Here is an 11,048-nt window from a genome sequence, read left to right as displayed (position 1 = left end):
CCTGTGAGTATCTCTGGCAGCATAGGAAAGGTCTGCATGAGTTTACATATGGGTAAATTCATGGTAAGGATCTGCTGCAATCTCCTGGCAGTTCCTGGCTTGGCTGCCACAGAGATCAGGCTGTCCCCTTGCTCTTCCTATGACTGTCTCGCAAAGAATACATTTGGGATGAGATATCAGGCTTGGATTTTAGCTTTTCTTTGGAGAGGGCTAGAAATCTGGAGCTTCAACCATTCACACAAACCACCTGCCATCCATACGTTATTATTTTCTTAGACTCACCAACATTTTCAGCTCAGACAAGTTTCTCCAGGGAATCTCAATCCCCAAGAAAATTAGGGAAAAAAATTTATATCTCTCATATATATATATATATATATTCTAGCCAGGTCTGCCAGTTAGTAAGCATGTAAGCATGTTGGCATCTGCAAGCCTGCAGGATTTAGGAGTGCACATTATCTCCACAAGCTCCAATGGGAACAGTGACCATAAATCCCTTCACGTGATTAATACACCACAGTGTGCTATCAGCAGTTCAGCATGCTCAGCAGAGCACTGAAGGAAGATGAACACTAGAAGTATTGCTTTCCACTCATCACTGGTAAATTACCATAAAGAACTACCCTCACAGCAACAACCAAAGTAGATGATTAAGTATTTGCCTGGAGACATATATACAGTCTGATTATTTAGCTTAATTATCTCAGAAAGGTGATAAGTCAAAAGTATTTTCTCAGAAACAGCTGCTATGAGATTTCCCTTTCTTACTATAAAGATTTTGACAAGTTTGAATTATTTTCTCTAATATGTTTTAATAATTTTGAACAAAATATGTAAAGAAGAATACAAGTCTCTTTTACCTTTTAAAGTTGATTGTATTTGTTTTACATAGGGGGCTGAAATCCTGACTACGTTACAGTTAAATATTTACCTTCTGTCTACTTAAAATTTACCCTAAAGACAGATTTGATGAATGTATCCATCTTCCCCTCTTGATCTGTTTTCCCCCCATGCTGCAACCATCTTGAAGGCAGCTGCATTTCCCTTGGACTGCAAAGCTGGTCCAAGAACACCTCACACAGAGCTTGTCAGAAACACAGGGAGTATGAAACAGGCTCTTGTTTTGACAGACAGCACAGATAGCAACAGATGCAGTTAAAAATACCCTGAGATTTGCTGCTTCAAGGTTTTATTTTCAGTTGTTGATGATTTTGTTCAACTGTACAATATTTTTTTTTTTTTTTGCCCTTGAATCTTTCTATCCTTGGTTGATTTTCATTAGAAACTTCCAGCCAAACATGATGTTCAAAAAGAGGCTGAGGATAAATATTAATATATTTCACATTACAGCTTTAGCAGTCTCCCAAGCTGCAGCATACCCCTGATGTTTGGAAAGGTGGTTACCCTGTGCTGTGACTAAAAAAACTCCCATAGCTGTTGGAGTCAGATGCCTCTTAAAAACACCATCCACTCCAGCAGAATTTAACAGCTAAATATCCCAAAGCTCCAGATTTGCTGTAACTGTAAATGATATTGCCAGAGCAGGACCTCTGGTCACCCCAGCACCCACCACAGGCCAGTCTGCCATGGCAGCTACTCAAAAACAGGGAATGAAATACAGCCTTTCTACCACAGCTGGAGTACAGCTGGGGCACCCAGTTTCCCACACTGGGGTCCTCGTGTCAAGCCTGGGGTGACACCTGGGACTCCTTCCAGGGCCAGGCTTCTCCTGCAGGAAGGTCAACAGCAGGTTTCTACTTCCAATCTTACCTTAGAAGTAAACTCACTGGTAGACTGCCAAACACTGCACCACTCAGGTGCCATTAGGAAAAAATGCACAAATCCATTTGATTTGAATGACGTATTTTGTTCAACCTGAAATATGTTTCTTTGGTTTAGTTTGGGTAATTTTTAATGAATGTAGAGATACAGACCCTGTAGGGCAGTGAGGAGATGGAGGGGTCTGGGTGCAGTATTAGCCTCAAATCAAGCCTCATCCATAGTGCTGTGTTCTGAGGTGAGTCTGACTTACTGCCCAGCACTTTCCCTGGGGACCTTGAGAAACTCTGCAAGGGTGTTCTCTCCTTCTACTCTTGCAAGTCTTCCACTTTGTGTATAAAATAGTCCATTTGTTGGATTAGCCAAGTGGGTACTCTGAACATGAAACTGTCTCCCACAGCGGATGTTCAATAGTCTAGTACAATATTGAGTAAACTCTCAGGATAGCATAGCTTTCTACAGTAGCTGAGGCACTAAAATACTTTTTGAAATGCTGGAATTGTTGGTTGAAACTCTAGTTCCAAAAGGGGCAGCAAAGGATGTTGCGGTGTATAAAAGGCCCAAGTGTAGCTAAAGGCTAATGAGCAGAACTCCTGAGTGGTTTATGCACAGAGGCTGGATGTCTTTACAAGACCTGCATTAGCTGAACCTACTCCTGTAGAGAATTTAGCAGCACTTGTCTGGGCATCCCCTACAGAGCAGGGTAATGCAATCTAAAGGCTCTAAATCCTTCTTCCTGCCAGTAAAGGTCTGGACAGACTCATATCCCATAAAACTGAAATAACACCAGGGTGAATGAGATACAAAGGCTACATGGAGAGTCAAAACAGAGTATTGGATACCTGTCCCACGAGGCAGGCTCTCAAGGGTCTCAAGGCCCCCAAAGTCTCTAGATCCTGCAGGAAAGCCTTTTGACCTCTGGACATGGGTCTTTACTGGCTGAAGGTACGACACTCTCCATAGTCACCAGGACATTGCTGCTCACAATAAGACGGGAAGACACAGCTTGTGCTCCTAGCTGGGACACTGCTGTCCTCAGCTTGGCATGCTGGTCTTGAAGGGCTTGGGCTACCATGTCATGACAAAGGTGTGTACACAGGGAGCAAGTGCCATTTCCATAAGAGGGGCTGGAAACACCAGCAAAACAGCAGGTAGAGAGTATGAAGCATCTAACTTCAGATGCAAAGATAAATCTCTCAGGGCCAGTGACTTAAGTAATGGGAGAGTTATGATGACAGTGACAGATGGTTTGGTGAAGGCACTTCAGCATCACAAGGTTCCCTTTTGGGCACAGTCCTTCACCAGGACCTGTCAAATACTACTGCTACTAGAGAGCTCCATCGTGTAATGAAATGGCCATGCCTTTGTTTCTGCCTTGCCTTCAACAACCAAATCATCTTAATCACTAGCTGAGGCAGCTCAGCACAGTATTTTGCTGATCCCTGGAGATATACCTTGAATTCCATTTAAGTCCAAATGTAGATTCCTGACTGCTTTATTACTGAGTACACCTTAAATCTTTAGGCAGCCTTTAGACGCTAAGGCAGCCAGGCAGTAACAGTTAAATAAGCTTTTAAATATATAAATAAAAATTATTCCAAAGACTGCATATGCTTGTTATTTTGCTGAGACTAAACTAAATTTTCAGCTCCAGGATAATGGATTTGTTTAAATTAAAGAACTCTGGTCTTTCCGGTTTGTGATTGTTTTCTTCTAAGATACAAGCCAAGTGAGTATTAAATGAGCCCAGTGCAGAGAGAAGAGGAAAAAGTGAAAACAGAATTTATTTACATAGTGAATGTTCCACACAAGGTTCATAAAAACAACCATGTTATGAAAAGTGAATTAAAACCCAATTGCTTCCAGGTTCAAAGAGTTTGATGAGCTAATTAAGCAATGCTTTTTCAAATCCAACCTCTGAAGTCTCCAGGGAAGATGAATAGCTGAGGGATGCTCTTTCAGACCACCTGTTGATTAATTAATTCCCTTTCACAGCATTGCTCTGCAGCCTGAGGCAGAGCAGCAAGAGCCACCTTCCCTCTCTGAGCTCCTCCCAGGTAAGGTAAGGTGCCTTGCAATGGTCTGGTGTGTCTTGCAGTGGCCTGGTGCCATCACTGTCCACAGGATGAGGCCAGGGCTGCACAGCTTTGTGTCCAGGCTTTCTCTATCCAGCAGGCAATGGCACTTCCCCTTCACCTCCTGGGTTAGGGGCTTGTGGCAAAAGGAGGCTGCTTCACATTCCTGCTGGCTGGAATGTGCATGGATGCCAAGAGTGAACTCAGATATCTGGAGCCCACTACCAGCATTACAATGGCAGTGCAAGCAGATGGCTGCAGCAGATTAAATTCTCAGTGTCCTATGTACAATCTGTAAATGTCTGCTCAATGATAGTTGATGTCTCCTTACTAATTGTTAAAAAATACTGCTGACTTCCAACAATGACTACTGCAGAGACAAGGTCCTCTGGCAGCACAAACTGGGACAATTCCCAGACAAACTTGATTCCAGGACTTCAGAAGTGATAAGTTTTGGACACTACATGTCGTTATCTGAGACTGTCCCTACTGTACCCAATGCTGTAAATTTCTTTATAATGTGTGTTTATCCAGTCTCATGTTTTTGCAAATCCACAAGTCAGATCTTGAGCTACTTAGGTTTTTTTGCTTCATTCTTTTACTCCGTCAATTCCAAACACACACCAGAAAAACTCCAGGGCTTATAAAAACAGTACATTCAGCTTAGTCCTCTTCCATTGGTTTTTACAAGTTTTATTATAAAAACTTGGCGGATCAAACTATTTAAATCCTAACTTCATCATTTCTTTGAAATATAGGTCTGATTTCACCCATAAACGCTTTGTAGGATAGGATGCACTCTATTTCATGACGTTCATCAAGTTCCCACCTGATTTTCAAATCCTGTTACAGGAAACAAAGTGTCTAAATTCATTGAAGTAGAATCTGTTCTGGGGTGACTTCAGATTGAGGGTACATATTGGGATTTGGTCCATTTTCAAGTGACTTTTGGCAATAATTCAGGAAACAATCATCTGTAAATTGAAGTAGATTATGCATTTCACAGAATTGTAATTCTGAGATTCTCAATGTACGAAACAGTTTTGATAATTCTACAGCAATATGAAGGACTGGATTTAGCCTGAAAACACTGGAAAGCCACATTTTCCTTGTACACATACTGTATCCACAGTCAGAGGGAAGCTGGTGAACTATGTTCTTCTGAAACAAAACAAACCACACTGTCTGTGTCACAATCTGAAATGTTTATAAAGGTCAAGGGACTCTTACTTTTTGTCTCTGTGCCTTTGTTAGGCCACTGTCAAGACTAGTACAATCATTGTTTCAAAGCTCTCTAATTCATTTTTGTACTTTAAAAGAAATAAACATTCCTTAAATGGTAGGGGTAATATAACCTCACATAATACATAGGGATATTTCCACAAATTATGGGCCAAGTATGCTTCCACACAGAAAATGATTTTATATTCCAGTGGGCACACTTTTCATTCTGTTGTATGTCAAAAGTTTTTGCTGTCTAAGGTCCAAAGCACTCTAACACACTCTCTCCAACCATGTGCAAAATGGAATATCAGAAATTATTGTGAAATTAACTGTTTCAAGAAAAATTAGTCTCTGGTTTCCCAAACTCTTCAGTTTGCAAATAAATCCAGCTTTGTTCTAATACAATTAAATTTATTTCCTTTTATAAGGGCTTCTAGGAAAGGATCTGGTATGTCAGTGGTTGGATATACTCAATTCAATAAATGTAAATATGAAAAGAATTTTTATGCAAAGCTTTTGTTGGCTTGTCACACTGGTGCATTAAAAATTGGCTGTAGCACAAGTTTCCTCTTTGAGAGCTATTTTCTTAATTTAGATGTGATTTTACAGTCCTGTAAGATGCTACAAAATAAAAGGAATCATACATCCTTTTCTATCCTAACATCAAACTCCTGGTGGAAAATAATCTCTTGCCTATACTTAGGTATTAGGAAAAAACAGGAAGATATTTTAGGCTGAGTTCAGATATGAGAAAAAATCTTCAAAAGCTACAAATCCTCTCCTAAACACCTCTGGTTTTATTCATTCTCAGTGTTGTCACAGAAACCCCACCAAACTGCTATTTTCATGAGCTTCCTTGTAATTTCTGCTCTTGGACTGAAAATAGAAGGGGGAAAATCTGTTCTAATTCTCTACTAAAACCCCTTATACAGAACTTCAGCTGTCTTGGTTATATGCCACGGGAGAAAACATTTGAGTTTTCTTGTATCTATTCCAAAAATACCCAGGAAATTAAAAGAAATGAGAGGATGTAATGAAGATGGAGACAGCATTTTCTCAGTAGTGCCCAGTGAGGGGACTGGAGGCAATAGGCCCAAACTGAAATACTGGACACTGCACTTTAAAAAGCATTTTTTTGCCATGAAGATGGGAACAGAAGATGGCATAGGCTGCCCAAGAAGTTTATTTAATCTCTGGATTGGACATGGCCCTGGGGAACTTGCTTTCAGCAACAGACTGGACAACTGCACCTTAGGCAATCCCCTAAGGTGCCTTTCAGGCTCAGCCACTCTGTGATTCACCTGTATGTTGATTTCTTCCCAGAGAGTACAAATCCATTACTCCAGGCAATATTCTCAGGGACAACTCAACATGTTTTTGGAAAAACAGAAGAGCAAAGCTCTGAACAAAACCACAAAGTGAGTCCACTGATGGTGTACAAGTACCATAATTTAAATCCATATAAATCATAGGACACAGTCCAACAAAGCCCAGCATATTGATCTCTGCACCTTAGGCTGAAAAGGAATTAGGAATAAATATATTTATAAGGGTCCTGGAGGCATTTAATTTTTTAATTTGAAGAGAAGCACACCCTCTATGCTCAAGTGCAATTTCCTGCCATGTACTAGGAGAGTATTTATCTCACACCAAAGCTCCTCTACAAATCAGATGCAAGGCAAAGGCACCTTATTCCCATCATATCTCCAGGGCAGTTCACTCCCTTAGGAAGTCCTCAGAAAAGTCTGTCCACACTGAGAGCAGAGAATGACCAGAATGACCAGCTCTGACAGAGGTGCCCACGCTGGAGGTGTCTGCACAGATGAACTTCAGCAGTACTGACAATAACCTGGGACCTCTCCTCAAGTAAGTTCCTGCCTCGGCAGCTCCCAGCACAGCTTTCAGCCTTCATGAAGGTTTGAACCACAGAACAGCTTTGAACTCCAGAAGGAAGCAAGGACCACGTAAGACATGTTCATCTAGCAGTTCCCCTTCTTAGGAAGGGTGTCACTGTGTCTAGCAGGTAGGCAAACATACTCTGGTAATAAGAGGGAAGATTCCAAGTTAAATTTCCACTTACATACTGACCTAACTTTTGATTCACAAAAAGTCTACTTCAGTGTCACAACATGCTGAATCTTCTTCAATTAAAACAATTACTGAAGTATATGGGCTCTCCAAGCTTGCAAACGCTGGATCCTATGAATCCAACAAGATTCATAGGCCAACAAGGCTGTACTAAGAGTGTAAAGACAACAAAACCATCAAAATCTGGAAAAGGCTGAGCAAAATGCAAAACTTTCCCGGCTGTCATGATCTTTAAAATATCTCCATTCTGTAACACTTGGTTGGCTTTTCATTTTTGAGGGAGAGTCAGCATGAAATCACATTTCATACTGAGCCTAGTAAGTGACAGTCCCTCCTATATTCCTGTCAACAAGGAATAAATTGGATTAGTCTCAGACAGCGTATGGTGTTCTGAAGATGTAAACATATGCCAATAAGAAGTAACACAACTCTCCAATTTAAACAAAGTAATGCACAAAGGAAGCCAGCAAGAGCTATACCAAACTTGTGTTAGTCATAATAGGCAGCTGCAGAACATGAGATGCCAGAAGATTTACCCAACCCCTAGTGACCATTAAAAGTGTTGTAAATAAGAAGGGCAAACTTGTTTTGCTGAACTTATAAATGACATATAAAATCATATGCTGGAACATGAAGGAAGATTCTGGGAAATAAAATAGGAATTCACATCACCATTTTGAATTGGATCTGTAGTGTCTGCAATTTGTTTTACTGCCTAGTCATGATGCAGTGCCCGGGCAGCAATACAGGAGTAATTGTCTTCACTTTATTTTTCAGCTGCTACAGGCATGCAGAAGACAACCAGCCATCCTGGTTAGTGGTAGCTGTTCTTGTGAACAGGGAAAAGGGGATGACACTGGAAAACTGATCTGTGCTCTCACTGAGGTCAAAATTGGATTACACTGGACAAGGAGAGGAGGAATAAAATAATCTATTCCTGCTGCTCGCAGTAGACTAAGGAGCCCATTTTTCAAGTCCCACATCCAGCAATAAACACACAATTCTTCCTGCCATCCATAATCAGGAGAAAGGTAAAATTAGTTGCTACTGAATCAAGAGAGTTTCTCTACATTCACACCAGGGCAAACAGATGGTCCTGACATGCAACTACTTGTATGCTCTATTATAAAGATTTAATTTATTTTAATCTTGTTATCTACTGCTTAGTCCCTTGCAAATGGACAAGTTTTTCAACCCTTATGGGTGAGCTTTATAGCAAATTGACTCTAAAGATTCTGAAGAATCTGTTGGAGCTGTCCTGGAGGATACAACAGCTGGGTGATGTGATCTGCTGCTAGGTATGGAGCATATGCTGAGCAGAGTCTATGCACACAAACACAGTTCCCTCCTCCCATTAGCAGCTGGGAAGAAACTGAATTATATAGAAATGAATCAAACCTTCATTAATCTGCATGAAATACACAATATTTATGTGTCAGGATGACATTCAAGGGAAACTATTTTGCACAAAGGCAAAAAAAATCTGTCAGAGAATAGATGCATAAAACAAAGTATTTGATTCTATTCTCACTTTCTGCAATGAATGTTTTTATGTTCTGTAATGATAATGCAGGGAGGTCTAACAAATTTGAGTTTGGTTGCCTTTACCAATTAAGCAGTTTTCAGGACTATTAAAGAGACAGTGCTGTGCCTGTGTGGGCCAGCACAACAGCTGTTACAATCTCTGGAATAGCTTGTACCACACCTTTTACATTAGAACCTCTGAACCACAGAAAATGCTTCCCAGGATATCAGCAGCATCATTAGACCTTCAGGAAAAAAGCTCCATGGAATAAGCTGCTAAATAAAAGAGCCACTAAGCTGAAATATATATTTAGAGCAAGTGCAATATACTCTATGCTTTACCTGGTAGGAGGCTGTGTCTACAGCACTACAATAAATACCTGAGGCTTTTCTAACCTTTCTTCCCCATCTCTCCTAGTGGTCCTCTGAACACTGCATCTTTTGAAATAGGAGCCTTATAGCAAAACAGAGGTGGAATAATGATCCCCACAGATCTCTGTCAGATGTTGCAATGCACTCTTCTTTAGCAAACCTGGTCTTTTTCAGCAAGTTTCTTTCCCTGGCAGCCCAATGGTGTTTTAAGACCTTATATTCCACTCTGCTTGGGGCGGTAAACAATAGTCCACATCAATAAGAGCACCTGATTAACAGATATTGCAATCTTAAAAAGATACTATCCGTATATGTATATGATAAAGAGGGTGTAACAGAGTCAAAGAAGAGAAGGATGTATCACAAGCGGTCTTTCCCTGGCTCAGTACTGGAACCTGTTCTGTTTAACATCTTGAAATGCTTCCCAGGATGTCAAGAGTATCTTTAAACCTTGCAAAGAAAAGCTCCATGAAACAAGCTGCTGAACAGAAGAGTTTCTGGCTTTGTCCACCAATGATCTGGATAAGGGAATCAAGAGCCCCTCAGTCAGAGGACTGAGGATGATTGCAGATGACACCAAGCTGGGTGGAAGTGTTGATCTGCTGGAGGGCAGGAAGGGCCTGAGGTGGGACCTGGACAGGCTGGATCAAACAGCCAGGGCCAATTGCAGATGTTCAGCAAGGCCAAGTGCCAGGTCCTGCCCTGGGGTCACAACAACCCCAGGCAGAGCTGCAGGCTGGGGGCAGTGGCTGGGAAGCTGCCTGGTGGAAAAGGACCTGGGGGTGCTGGACAACAGCAGCTGAACATGAGCCAGGGTGTGCCCAGGTGGCCAAGAATGCCGATGGCATCCTGGCCTGGGTCAGCTCTGGTGTGGCCAGCAGGAGCAGGGCAGTGACCGTCCCCCTGTGCTCAGCACTGCTGAGGCCACACCTCCAACCCTGTGTTCAGTTCTGGGGCCCCTCACTGCAAGAAAGACATTGAGGGGCTGGAGCGTGTCCAGAGAGGGGCAGCGGAGCTGGGGAAGGGTCTGGAGCACAATTCCTGTGAGGAGCAGCTGAGGGAGCTGGGGGTTCAGCCTGGAGAAAAGGAGGCTCAGGGGAGACCTCATCACTCTCTGCATTGGTCTTTTCTAACCAATGTGTTTTTATGATTCTGTGATTCTATGTTTGGAGATAGGGGCAGGGGGAAGAGAGAGAGAGAAAGAAGAAAAAACTATTATCTGTGGATCCCCAGAATAAAGAGTGAACAGCAGCAGCCATATCCCTGCTGAGAACAAATGAGGAGTTGACAGCAGTTGGTAGACACCCACGGTATGTTTTTCAGCTGCTGCTCTGGATAAAATCATACACCAAGGAAAGACATTCCAGTGCTGGTTGATGAAAGCTGACAACAGAAATTTCAATATACCAGCTCTGGCACAGCTATGTTTTGAACTCTTCAGGTAGAATTCAGCTCAAAGACTAACATGGCTAAATTTAGAAGTACATGCGCACTCAGTATCTCTGCTGCCTTTGTTGTCAGTGGAGATACAATCAAGTCACTCACAGAACCCAGAGAAATACTCAATTCACCATAAAACAGAGAGGGACATGTATGGCTATCTGGACTGCACTGACTATTGTCAGGGCATGACTCCACAGAAAAGCATCTTGAGCTGCTCCTAATTATCCATCTCCAGCAGCAATCCCAGCAGAGAAGTGTCTTTCACAGGTCCTCTGTAATATCTACTGGGCCCATGAAACTCCCTTGGATAGCTCACAGCACCTAAATCAGCAATAGGCACACAAATATAATCAACTGAATTCCATTCTAAAGTTCCACCACTGAGTTTAAGGGTCAGATACAGAATCCTACAGACAGAAAGGCAAATAGTGCTCTACAAAACATGAAAAACAAGTGTTTCCCTACTCTTATGCTGCTATTAGGTATGCTTCCACCCCTGTTTTTGCATTCTACCTTCATGTTTTTCAAGCATTCCACATAGCT

General features: G+C 41.9%; 1 protein-coding gene across 1 annotated transcript in view; it reads left to right on the top strand.

Moving 5' to 3' along the window:
• Positions 1 to 7,066: 7,066 nt before the first annotated feature.
• Positions 7,067 to 11,048, top strand: part of RNF17 (ring finger protein 17) — a 101,519-nt gene continuing 97,537 nt past the window's right edge. The window contains exon 1 of the mRNA XM_031506454.2: positions 7,067 to 7,101. The gene's annotated coding sequence lies outside the window, so the exon portion shown is untranslated. The remainder of the gene's footprint in view (positions 7,102 to 11,048) is intronic.

Source organism: Lonchura striata, chromosome 2 (genome assembly GCF_046129695.1).
Source record: "Lonchura striata isolate bLonStr1 chromosome 2, bLonStr1.mat, whole genome shotgun sequence".
NCBI lineage: Eukaryota > Metazoa > Chordata > Aves > Passeriformes > Estrildidae > Lonchura > Lonchura striata.
The sequence above is the reverse complement of the archived record's forward strand: the minus strand, read 5'-3'. Positions and strand labels throughout refer to the sequence as shown.